The sequence below is a fragment of the Molothrus ater genome, chromosome 1 (assembly GCF_012460135.2).
Source record: "Molothrus ater isolate BHLD 08-10-18 breed brown headed cowbird chromosome 1, BPBGC_Mater_1.1, whole genome shotgun sequence".
Taxonomy (NCBI): domain Eukaryota; kingdom Metazoa; phylum Chordata; class Aves; order Passeriformes; family Icteridae; genus Molothrus; species Molothrus ater.
In genome coordinates this window covers 15,832,731-15,845,688 of record NC_050478.2, presented here as the reverse complement: position 1 = coordinate 15,845,688, position 12,958 = coordinate 15,832,731, and the positions used below count along the sequence as shown (strand labels likewise).

The 12,958-nt window shown below is 46.1% G+C and overlaps 1 protein-coding gene across 2 annotated transcripts in view; it reads left to right on the top strand.

Moving 5' to 3' along the window:
* Nucleotides 1-2,760: 2,760 nt before the first annotated feature.
* The window catches only part of JCAD (junctional cadherin 5 associated), a 60,283-nt gene continuing 50,085 nt past the window's right edge, over nt 2,761-12,958 (top strand). The window contains exons 1-2 of one of the 2 annotated variants that reach the window (XM_036398184.2): nt 2,762-2,922; nt 12,024-12,102. The gene's annotated coding sequence lies outside the window, so the exon portion shown is untranslated. Of the gene's footprint in view, nt 2,923-12,023; nt 12,103-12,958 lie in introns of both variants that reach the window. The other variant, XM_036398173.2, reaches the window with a different exon arrangement.

Here is a 12,958-nt window from a genome sequence, read left to right as displayed (position 1 = left end):
AAGGAAACACTAAACCCATCCCTCTGTTAGTACTTTTGTCCACACCCCAAAGAAACAGGAGTTATGCAGAATGCTGAAATGTCTTGCCTTGACATCTCAGAAATGAAATTCTAAATTTCCTCTATGTTTGTTTTTAAAGTGCTGTTTCTTTGTAAATTGAGCACAGGCTGACCTAAGAGATAAGCTAGAAATACCAAACCATGCATTGGGATCGAAAGCTTTCACTTAATTCAAAATTATTTTTGCTTTCCCTCCTCCCAGTTTTGTGGTTTTAGTTTCTCTGGAAAAATGGACTCTTTTCAGGTCAACCTGCAGAGCAAAGTCTGCTGGCCTCTCTTCCTCCTGCTGTTTCCTTTTGAAACAGCGAAATGAAAATGAAAAATATACCCATCTGCAGGACAGAAACTTTCTTTGTACGCACAGAATCCCCCATCCAGGTGCAGCAGGGACCACAAGAGAAGTCCTCTGTGGCAGACTGCAGCATTGTGGTGCAGGGGCCTGGTCCCTCAGTATCTGCAAACTGAGAGACCTGGGCTCTTCCTGCTGGAGCTTCCTCCCTGCCCCTGCCCTGGGAGCATTTCTCATGCCTGCTTTCCTTGTGGGGTCCCATGCAAGGGTGAGGTAGAGCCTGTAGCAGGAAAACATCTGTGGGATTGATGTTATGACAATTACAGCCAAGGAAAGCCACCTTGGGTGGAGTGAGCTGCTCGGGTGGTGGAAGGAGGAGTTGGTTCATGATCCAGAGGTAAGCTGATGGGACGCTTGGGGACATTTTGTGTCTAGCTCAGGTGCACATCTCTGCCTGTGGCACAGATGCTTGGGACCTGCTCTGGTTTCAGCTGGGATAGAATTGGTTTTCTTCCTAATGGAGGGTACAGTGCCATGTTTTGGATTTAGTATGAGAATAATGTTGATAACACACTAATGTTAGTGGTTGCTGAGCAGTGCTTGCACTAATTCAAGGATTTTCAGTTTCTCATGCACGAGAAGCTGAGGGAGCCATGGCTGGGACAGCTGACCTGAACTGGCCAAAGGATGTTCCAGATCATAGGATGTCATGCTCAGAGTGTAAACTGCAGAGAGCTGGCTGGCAGGGGTCAATCACCAGCAGGTGGTGAACAATTGTATTGGGCATTTTCCCTACTATTACTATTCTTAAAAAGAAAAATTGATTTCAGTTATTAGACTGGCCTTAACTCACAGATTTTGCCCTTTTCTGATTCTTCTCCCCATCCCACTGTGGAGGCTAGGGGCAGGGAGTGAGAGCTTAGTACTCAGTTGTTGGCTGGGGCTAAACTACAGCAGGTTACCAATTTGCCCACAAAACCCCAGGCTCAGGGGAGCCAGGGTGAGCCATGCATCGGGGGAAGCTCAGGGAGCTCAGTCTAAGCTCTGAGAAGCAGGCTGGCATCTCTGGATGTGCCTCAGTCCCCTGGGGAGCCTGCAGGCTGAGCTGGGTGCCAGGCTCTGAGCCTCTGCTGGTGTTACAGACACCAGAGCTGTACAGAAACTCTCTCAGCTGTTTCTGGGTGACCCAACAAGCTGAGATCCCAACCAGCACCCACGAGCTGGGCTGCTGAGGGACAGGAGCCAGCCAGGCTGCTGCTGGATGCTCTGCTGCCTTCCTCCTGCCCAGCAGCGGCCCCCATCCTCCCCATCCTCCCGATGCTGCGGGCCAGGCTGGGAGGTCTGCCCGCGTTTTTCAGAAAGGATGATTACATCTGCAAAGCACCCGGGATGAAGAGCGTTATGTAAGTGTAAGATAAGGTTATTTATAGAGCCAGGTTTTATCCAAAATGGAATTAAACTTGTGTTCCTGAAACCTCTGCTGTCAAAGACAAATTGGAATTTGTCCACTAGCTTTGCATTCAAATTGTTTTTCTCAGTTCATCCCAAAGTTTAAGAATGTGTTTTATTTACAAATTATACATCTCAGAAAGTGAGGAAATCTCTTTTCCATCAGCTCTGATGTGGCCATGTGAGCCTGGGCAGTGGCCACGGAAGCCTGGGCCATAGTCAAGCTTTGCAATCACATCAGCTGTGACACTGAAGTACCATAAACCAGGAAAGGAAGGCAGAGTTTGAGCTGGGTTAAACAACAAAACCACAAATAATTGTCCTAGGCACAATATTTTGCCTGCATTTAACACTCTCTGTAGCAATCCATGAGCTGCAGGAGGGTTATATCCAGCTTATATCCCTGTTGGAGGTGGCACTAGTTCAGTGGGTTAATGTTTGTGCTCCTGCAGAACTACAGACACTGTGACCTTTTAAAATCATGCATTATTAACTTAGAGAGCTTTACTTGAAATATTAGAATCAAATCCCTCATATCTGTACTTTTTACAAGCCATGAAAATGCAGATTTCTGGGATGCCTGCTGAAATCCATGCTAACAGGTGTTAGGAATATTGTTTTATGAGGTACAATACCTTGCATAGGTTAGTTTGTGGAGTTCATCTGCTGCCCCTCACTTGTCATAGTATCTAGCATGAAATTCCACACATGCCTTTTATTTAGGAAAGAACACAAAAGTATGTTATCTTATTCCTCTGGAATTTTCCACAGTTATTTAGCATGTTAGTTTAAGCATAATTGGTTAGTGGGCTCTTGAAATCTATATCTTAGCTGTGCTTATTTACATCAGGCTAAAAGTAGTTCATTTCAGTTGAGGTAAATGTGAAGCATTAGATTGCAAACGTACCTAATCCATCTCTCCTCCCCCATGACTAGAAATCCTGTGGTTAAAATAACACAGCCTCTATTCAGAGCACAAACTTAGAGCTGTGAGCAGGAGCAGGCTCGGGATTTAAACAACTCTCAGCAGATGAGTCTGTTCACGGGTCTTCCTCGGGTTTGTTTTTCATCCTACTTTTGATCCATGAGAGGAAGAAGCCAGGCTCTCTCCTCTGGGCAAGCAAGGTAAAGATTTTCTGCATTCTGTCTACGGTTGCATGCGCTTGTAAAGGAGCTTATAAACACGATTGCAAAAGGGCTGTTGCAAAAGCAATTGTAAAAATGTTGCTGTTATAGAGCAAGTGTTTGGCAAATGGCTTCACAGTCTTCCAATGTTAGTCTGGTCTCCTGGCTATTTCCACACGACAGTGAAAGGATGAAATGATAAATCTTGCACAGAGAAGGAAGGAGCAGTGATTCTCCATCACACACCAGAGAAGCTGAGCCTGTAGGAAATAGCAAACCTGGGAACTGCTGTCATCCAGCCAGGCTACAGCAGAACTGGCATTTTGCTAACTGCCAGGTGTAGTCCCTCCTGGGTTTGTCCAGCTGCTGTAATCCCGTTTGGGAGGCTGAGGCTGTGCTGGAGGATGGCACTGAGTCTGTTTACTGAGGATATGCTAATGCTGCTCCAGCGTGACTCTTACAGGAACGGCGGATCCGTGCTTTCAGGAATGTTTGGATGCGGCGTGCCAGATAATTAACTGCTTTTCTTTCCTCTCACTGCTTTCCAAGTCACAGGGGATGTAGAAAAGCATCATCTTTCCTTGAATCCTTATTTTATTTGAAATCCAGGAAACAAGCGTGATGTCTGTGCTGATGCCCGTGGAACTGCACTCCCAGCGCCAGGGTCTGTTAACTCTGCCAGCCCTGTGCTGCTTTTCACAGGGGATCCCGAGTACCTCAGCAGCCCTCCTGCACCCGATGTTCAAAGGCAGAGGGTGGCACTGCTGGGGGGAATATGGAAACACCCGTTACTCACATTTTTGCTTAATTTAAAATAATGCTGCCCTTCCCTGCCCCAAGGCACGGGACAGTATGATTGCGTTGGGATTACTCTCTCCTTCCATCGGGATAGCACAAAAAATGCTGCTCCAAGTGCTACCTGTCCTGTACGGGAGAAAGCCTTGTTTTGCTCACAGAGATGCTCACTTTCCCCTTCTTCTGCTTTCCACTCCTTTTTTTTTTTTTTTTCTGTCTGGTTTCCCATTGTCCTGTGTGCAGTCACTGGCCACCCCGGTCCCCGCTGTCGCACAGTCATGTCACTCCCCATGGCAGCATGCTCTCCACTCCTGCTGGGCCAGAGGAGAGGGGGACACGCCAGCTCCTCTCAGCACGGAGCTGCCACGCTGTGGGGAAGCTTTTGAACTGGAAAAGGTGCCCTTGTCCCTTGAGCCAGCAGTGCTGCTTTGTCCTGGGGGAGAAATGCAGCGTTATCACTTGGGTGCCCGGCTCAGGGAGGGACAAGCAGGGCTGCAAGGAACACAAACACACCTCTTTTCCTGATTCTCTGAGCACACCACGGCAGAGAGGCAGCTCAGAGAGAGAACATGTGCAAAACAAAGAAATGCGGTCAGGCAGGAACTATAAAATTCCAATATAGAAAGTGGAGCTGATGTCATTTTAACGTCCTAAGCAGTGCCAAGAATTCTAAGCTCTGTATCAAGATTCAGTGCAAAACCCCCACAAACTCACAAGTTGTTCTTGTGGAAAAATTAACTTTTATGGAAAATATGCATGGGAACATGCCAGAGGAGTGTGTTGTTTTATTTCCTTTATTAATTTTGAATACATTAGTTCAGAGAGCAATCCCATTTTAGCATCAGCTGCCTCTATCCAAGAAGCAGAAGCTCACACACACAGCTCACAAATACTGGAGGCGAGGGAGCTGTGTTTTCCTGTATGATCAGTTGTTAGATGGAAAGAGCTGCTCGAGTAGGAAGGGGTGTGGGAAGGCTCAGTGGGATGACTGACTTAAAGCTTTTTTCCTGGTGACATATCTGAATCGTGATCAGATGCACCTGAATGGAGCAGCATCATCAGCTATTATAATGCTGAGTGCGTCAGAGGTGGGATTGCTGCAGCTCCTGTGGTAAAGGTTACTCATCTCTGTCCTGCTGCAGGACCGCCTTCGCTGTTGCTTGTAACTTTGTCAGACTTGAAAAGTTTAGACTGAGCTCTTCCAACTTGATTGTCTGCCTTGGGATAAGTTCTTTTCTGGAAAATTTCAGCCAAAACTGTCCAGCCAGTTTTGTCCATTCCAAGAATGAGCAAGGGAAAAAGGAATTGTTGTCCAACTGGAAAAAAAAGAAAGGAAGAAACAGGAGGGGGGAATCTGGTGATCCTTTTTTTGGATAGTTCTTATCCCTCTGTGCTCTGGAGTTGAGATCTGAAATTTGGCAGCTTTCTGCTAGGAATGTGATTTTTTTTTTTAACTTTGTAAATCTCCTCCAATTTGGCTTAGTGATAGCCTTTGAAGGGAGAAAATAGCAACTTCTTAGGGATGTGCTAAGGCTGAGCAGTCAAAATCTGCTGAGATTCCTTCCCACATGAGTGAGCTCAGGCCAGCATCCCAGCAGCTCCCAGTGCTGACCCCAGTGCTCCTGTGCAACAGCAGTGCTACCAAGCTCCTGCAGATCCTGGTTCTTCCCCACAGCGTGACAGGGACCCAGGTCCTCTCTCTGCAATCCAAGAGTCATCCCAGCTCGAGGAGCAGAATGAAGATGGGCTCTTTGTGTAGTGCTGCTCAGGGCAGAGTTGATGGTCAGTGGAAAGGGAGGCAGGGAACAACACTGATACTTTCCTGTCACAGCCTGGTGGCAGACAGGGACCCAGGCAATGCTGGGCTAAGCAAAGACCTGATACTTGGATGCTAAAGCTGGAGGGATGCATGGAAATGGTTTGAGGAGTACATGGCACAAATGAGGAGTACATGGCACAAATGAGGAGTCAGGAGGCTTTGGGAACAGGTCAGGAAGGTGTATGTCAAGGTGTGAGCCATAGGGAGAGTCCAGGCACGCCAGAGCTTGATATGAAACCTCAGCTGCCCCATTCTTCGTCCCTTTTTGAGAATATGAGTGCTACCTCAGAATTTGCTTCAGTCCTGCTCTCCCTGCAGGGTCTTCTGTGCCAGGTCTTGCTGAGGCTGTCCCCAGTCTGCAGCCAGTGGCTGTGGGTGCCCCACTGTCTGCATGTGCCAAAAGGCCCTGCTCCTGATGTCCATTGCTGGGATGGGAGCTGGTGGGAGCTCTGCCTCCAGAATGTCCAGTGTGCCTCATGACGAACACTCCTGCACAGCCCCATGGCTGTTGGTCACCCTGTGGGGACAGCAGAGATGGGTGACCAAGATCCTGATAAAATAGTGCCTGGTGCAGTCAAGCTGTTGCTTACATGCCTGTGTCTTTTTCCATTTTATTCAAATGGCTAAAGAACCACCACCCTTGACAGAAGTACTAGAAGAACCCAAGTACTACAGGGAAATGTGTCATTGTAGTTCCAAGTTTTGGGAAAGTCAGTCATTTTTATTTAGGAGAAGTTGGGAAGAAAATAAAGCCTAGGACTGCACTGAACTCTAAGGGAAAAAACCAAAATTCTGTAGAATATCTCCAGTGAAAAAAGTCCATCCAGTACCACGGGATAAAGCTGAGACCTCTGGCAAAATATTGCGTGTTCATCTAATTAACAATTGTACCATAACACATAGCACAAAGGAGGCCTAATTCTGGCATCTCTTGCCTCATGGATTTTTCAGTCATAGCAGTATTCTAACAGCCTATTTTTGTATGCAATGCATATGCAACATTGGAGACAGATGGCAAAATCTCAGTGCTCATTGTGACGTGATTTCCACATCCAAAGGTAGGAGCTGCAGCCTGCTTGTTTCCACTCCTGCTGCAGTGGCAGGGAAAGGTGGTTTTCCTCACTTCTTTTATGACTACAGACCATGGAGCGACCTGGACAGCCCCTCCTTCCACAGAGATAGGCTGTGAAGTTTTGTCATCTTCATCAGCTCCTGTGAGCCCCACACATCAGGACCCAGCTCTGTGAGACTGTGCAGAAACAAAGAACAGAAGGACAGGAGCTGTGAGAACAGTGTGAGGAGATCAGAGCTGCCTACAGCCAGCTGTGGAGGGGGGAAGGAGCCCTAGGAAGCTGTGAGACATTGTTGGCCAGTGCTGCAGGCAGTGCTTGCTGTGCACTGACAGCCTTGCCTTAGTCAAGGATGTCACAACCAGGAGTTTTAAGCAGGGATTTGCAGGAGAACTGAAACAGAAAAGGAAAAGCAGAGGTGGATACTTATGGGCTTCTGCTCCAAGAGCCAAGGTAGAAAATGGACATCCCTAAATTTTGATGCTGAATAAGTATGGAGTGGAGTTGACAGTTGAAGGAGCAGAGATACTTATTGGGAATGTCCTTGTGGGAGCTGTCACAAAGTAAATAAATCCAGGAGGATGCTGCTCTTACAACTTTGATGAGATGATTACAAGTAGGAGCAGCACCATGACTGAGGCAGTCAAGTCTGTGCGTAAGATTTCTTGCACAGATCTAAAAGAGCTGCTGCCTCCTCATCTGGCACCCCAGCTGGCCCAGGCAGCTCCTTGCACAGCCCAGGGCAAGAGTCAGGTCACCTCGTGAGTGCTAACCCAAAACCTTCATGGCTTGATGAATTGTTTGACCTACTTGAGGCTCAGACTCCACTTAGAGAATCCCATGCTCTTCCTACAGTTTTGGCCTGAATTAAACCAGTATGAACATGACTGGTTCAACAATCACAACACTGTGCCTTGGACTTTGCCTCTGCTGGAGGCAATTAATTCTGTGGTTCCTCAATGAACAAAATGGGTCTTTTGTGTAATACTATTACTCATTTGTTTCCAATTAGTTATGAATCATGAATTGTTTTGTCTCAGAAATTAATGCTATTTTTTTCCCCAAATTATCAGTTTTTACCTACTTTGCATACCCCGATGTTTCCACAGATTCTGTGAGCCAAGTCTTCTGTCCTGATCCATGCCAGAATCTTGGGTTTCTGAATGTAATTGCAGAGTAAGATTGAGGTCTTCAGATCCTGTGGCTTGAGAGAATCAAAATGACCCAAGACCTGAGAGAAGGTTGCTACTTTCCTGCAATTGCATTTCAAATATAAATATGTCTTCATTTTATTCTGCTGTGCAGTGATGTGTGTTAGGGTGAAACATCCAAAAATCTGCTTATGAGTGGATGTACAGATTTTGTCTCCTATCAAGGCACAGCCCTTTCTGAGTACTCTTGTAGTGACCATCTTGGTTATCCAAACAGTGCTCTCCTGTATAAATCAAGTCCTGCTTAATACAGGGGATCTGCCAAGTCTTCAAATGCATCCATGAAATGTGTCACTTGGGCTGTGTGACCTTTACAGAATCCTCCAATTTCAGGGACACTTTGGAAAAGTGACTTATTATGTGCTCTATTGCCTTGCAGCTCAGATGCAGAAGGGGAGTGAATACACAGTCATCAGGAAAGAAATACTCATTTCTGATAAGGCAAAAAGGCCTTACCTTTTTCAAAAGAAGGAGGCTAGCACAGGGTGAGGAAGATGAGCATTTCAGCCTTTTGCACTGGTGAATTTGGGAAACCCCTACCCAGACACAAATTCACACTGACTGGATAGCACTGCCAGGGTTTGCACCCCTGCTACACATCAGCAGAAGGCAGAAATCTCCTTATCAATAACTTCCCTCAGAGAAACAGAATCAAACAAAATGATGTTTGATCCAGCTCCAACACCTTTTCTCATAATGAATTGTTTTGGCCTCTTGGATATGTGTAACCAAATGCTGCTGCTTTTCACACGCAGTTCACTGTGTTTAACTTGAGCGGGATCTTGCTTAAATATTTATTTAAACAATAACATCCCTTGAGTTCTTTGTAAATTGCTGTACAAAATTAACCCCAAACACTATTTTAAAAAATGATTAAACTGGTTTTCTGCCTGAGCACAGTGCTGTGGGCCAGTGCCTCCTTCTACCAGGGCTGAAGATCCTGCAGCTCTGAAAGTCAGCTCCTGCTCCACAGGACTCATGGACCCAGCCCTCAAATTTTTCCAGCTGCTCTCAGAGTTGCAGAGCAGAGTTTCAGAAGTCGTGTTGGTTTTGCCCCAGGACCCCCAAAGTCCTGTAACTTCCAGGAACAGGCTCCTTTCCTGGATGCAGGAAAATTGCTCTGAGAGCTGTCTCTTCCTACTGGTACCCACAGCTGAGGCTGGAAACACAGCAATGCCAACCCTATGCAACTCATAACTGCTGGGCAGCGTGAGGAAGCTGAGGCTGCAGATTTTTTTCAATAGTATTTAAATTATAACTTCATAACCTGCAGCTCTGGGAATTTTCTGAGCAAAAGACCCTAAAAATACATAAACCACACAACATACTCTCTACTATTTGGCTGGAGTCTGCAAATCTAAGGACTCACTATCCCAAATAAAAATATTTTTTATTATATATAAAAGAGGGGATTCAAACTCTTCATTAGCAGGCCATTTTCTTGTATTTAACTTTTGTTAAAGGTGGACTTACACAGAAGTGTAGGTAGCATTAAAGTTATCTCTTAAAAATGTTGCACTAGATTAGCAATATTGAAGTGAAGAAGAGCAACAGCCCTTCTTCTGCAATTCTAATTCCACGTTCTTCCAGCATCTTGATGAATCAGTTATTGGCTATATCAGTTATAGTCAACATGGATTTGGATGGAAATTGAGTTACTCACCAGCTAAAGTAAGTGCAAAGAAGATAATTCATTATGCTGCTCCTTAGCTATAATTGAAGCTCATCTCCTCATTTGAGGCTCTGTGTGGGTTTAATCATAGAGCTGAACTGGGGGAAAAATACCAAAGCTTCTCTGAATCATTTTTATTCTTGCTCCAGTTCTTTATCATTAATTACATCAAGACATATCTCCAAGGAGACAAAGAGTGGTGCCATCAGCCTGCTGCCGCTTAGGTCCCCCCAAAACCTTCACTTCTTTTGCTAAGTGCAATGTGTCTTTGCATGGTCCCTTTGGAGGAAGAGGCAGGCTGCATTTTGCTTGAGATCCTTCTTGTTCTGAGTGCAGATTTCCACAGACTAAATAAAAAAGTACAGCCTTTTAGCACTAACACTAGAGGTGAAGCTGGGAGATCAATCAGCCTTTTCTCAGCTGAAGATGATTGCAGAAACAGTTTTGACCATCAGGAGGGTATTGAACATTACTTTCCTCCCATGGTGAATGCAATATGTGGAGCGTGTGCCTCAGACATCCTTTCCTTTTTCCAGTCTGAATGGGAAAGACCTCCTTGTACTTTTCTCTCCATTAGGCAAGGCCATGGTCAGCAGCATGGATGAAGTACCACAGTTCAATAACTTCAAATCAATACTTCGTTACTCGTCCCTGTTCAGAGGAAGCACATTTTTCTCTCCATGGGTACATAGAGCCTTTATCCAGCTCTCAACCACCCAGACATCTTGGTCAGTTTTAGGGTTAATTTCCTCCTTTTAGTTTCCTGCCATTATTTCCTCACAGCACCTGGAGTCAACCTTTGCCAGTAAATGTGTCTGAAATAGGATTTCCAGAATAAAGGGGTTTTTAATTTTTTTTTTTTTTTTTTTTTTTTTTTTTTGCCTGGACCAGTCAATATGAACAGCTACTTGATAGCTAGAGAAGGGTTTTTTTCCAAACTTTTGAGATTCAGCTCTTGCATAGCCACTGGGCCTGGCAGGTCCACTTCAGGGGATCTGAGAATCATGCCTTTGTCCACAATCAGACCAGAAAGTGAAATTACAGAAAATTTTAGGGAACTGCATGGTCCTGAAACTGTAGTTTCAGACATGTTGCTTAACTCTAGAGAAACGAAACATTTTGATGGTTCAGAAAGGAAACAACTTGTTTCTAGTTTGAACTGAATGAAAGCCTCTGAGTTCCTCTCAGTTTGACGTTAGTCCATGCCCTCTCCCTTGTGCCGTGGTGTCTCATGAGGGCTCTTGCTTGCCCATAGCTGTGTCTGACCAGCTGAGCTGCACACACGCCTAACTCACAGCAATCACACTCCTGTGTCACTCCACTGGAGATGGGAGTACCCCTTTCACCAATTTTCTCAAGATCATACACACCTGTAATGGAAGGTAGTCACCCAGACAAGGGACTTTGGAAACGAGGACTGCAGCAGGAATCTCACCTCAGCCTTGGGAACCTGGTGAAAGACGCTGTAAAATGCAAGACTGAGGAAACCAACCATGTAGCATGACCTGAAGCTGTGCCAAAAGAAGCAAGCCCACTTATTTCACTGTGCTCTTGCAAGGACTGGAGCTGCCTCCTGGACATGGTGATACTTCCCAACTTTCAACCTCCTAGATCTGGAGAAGCGGCTTGAAGTGTGATGCTCCACATCTGTTCTGGCTGTCCTACCCACAAAACCAGCTGTTTCCTTCTGCCCAGTGAGTGCTGCAGGGTTGGGGAAAACCTGGGCAAGGGGCAAAAGCAGAACCAGGAACTGTGACCACTGTACCAGGCACCCCTGCAAAGGTCACAGATGTTTGCATGGCCAACATCTGCTCTGGTTTAATTCAGTCCTGTTTGTGTGGCTTTGTGAGCACTGAAGCAGCAAGAGCCCCAGTGTTTAACTACTGTTATTTATTAGGTAGAATACTGCCCAGTCCTGAGCCTGAACTCTCCAAACTGAAGCTCAATATATACAGTCCATCTTGCCTCTCTCCAAACAGCATCCAGCATCAATCACAGCACTGTAAATTGTTTACACAAAACTGCAGACATCATAACTTATTAAATAACTCTCTTGTCGGTCAGATAAGTAAATACTTCGAAAGACTGAACATCGTGGCAGGCTGGAACTGCCCAGACCAGCTCCAAATGGATCCAAGCTAACAGGGGACCCTATTTGCCTTGCCTTTGATGTCCCTGCTCTAAAATGGGCTGAGAAGGGATCTGAAAACAAGCCTCCCTAAGGGAAGCTTATGCAGTTTTAAAGATGCTCAACCTTATGTCGAGATAACAGGAAGAAGAATGTGGAAAGAGTTTGCAAAGAAACTATCTTCCTGAAGAAGTAAATTTGAACTTGTGGAGTCAGACCCTCCCCCTCCTTCTCCACGTCCTCCTCTTCAAACCCAAACAAATCAAATGGATGCCAAAAACTCTCTGCTGCAGAAGGGGTTGAGGGTTTGTTCCTTGGGCCATAGCTGAGATTGCAGGGGGGATTTCTCTCGCTGTTGGTGGAATGGATGGTGGCAGCACCTTCACACAACCACCTCTTCTTGCAGGCAGCCCTCCCAGGAGCTCTGGCTGTCAGAAGGGGAATGGTGCTGGCTCTGCCTCCCACAGTTCCACTGCCTGCCCATGGTAAGTCTCTGTGCTTTTGCAAACAGACCATGGCTGTCTGCTGCTATCGGAAACACTCAGAAACATGTTGTTCTATGAGATACTTGTTTCCAATCATTTCCAACAATTATTTGGGATATTTTTCTTTTCAAATTCACTGAGTTGTACCAGTTCACCTCCTTTTCAAAGGGATTGCGTTATATGCAGGAATGTAGAGTTGAAAGGACGTGAATTTTTGCAACAGGAATTTGTTTTGGAAGCAAGCGAGTTGGAAGGAGAGGAAACGGGCAGCCCACCAAGGGCTTCGGCAGGATTATCCCACCCTTTCAGCAAGCTACAGCCAGGGCAACTCATGAGCTGGGGCTCAGCCTGCTTCTGGGGGGGTAGGGACAGACAAACTGCTCTCCCCAGCAGTTTAATACAGCACAGGATCCAGTCATGTCTCTTGAAACCTCATCTGAAAATCCCCCTCAGGCACAGACCTCACTGATGTGAATCATGGAATCATAGAATATCCTGAGTTGGAAGGGACCCCCAAAGATCACTGAGCCCAACTGTGGCAGCCACTGCGAGGTAGGAAAGCTCCAGCTGGGTGAAGCTGGCTCTGGGCTGCTGCTGTTGGGTCACTGGGGTGCTGAGGAGGGCACTCATCTGCACAGCCCCTGCCAAAGGCCAGGCACACAGTCCATTACCAGATGAAAACTCATGGGCTTGAGTCTAACCTGGTGCTGAATGAGTGACTCAGCTGTGTGTTTGGCATTTACTTGTTTGGTGCCTGACTGGCACCTCCTGGCCTGCATTTTCTCTAAAAAGATTTTAAGTCTTAGTCTTTTGAGATACTTCAACACCTCTCGTTGCTGGTGCATCTGGGTAGTTT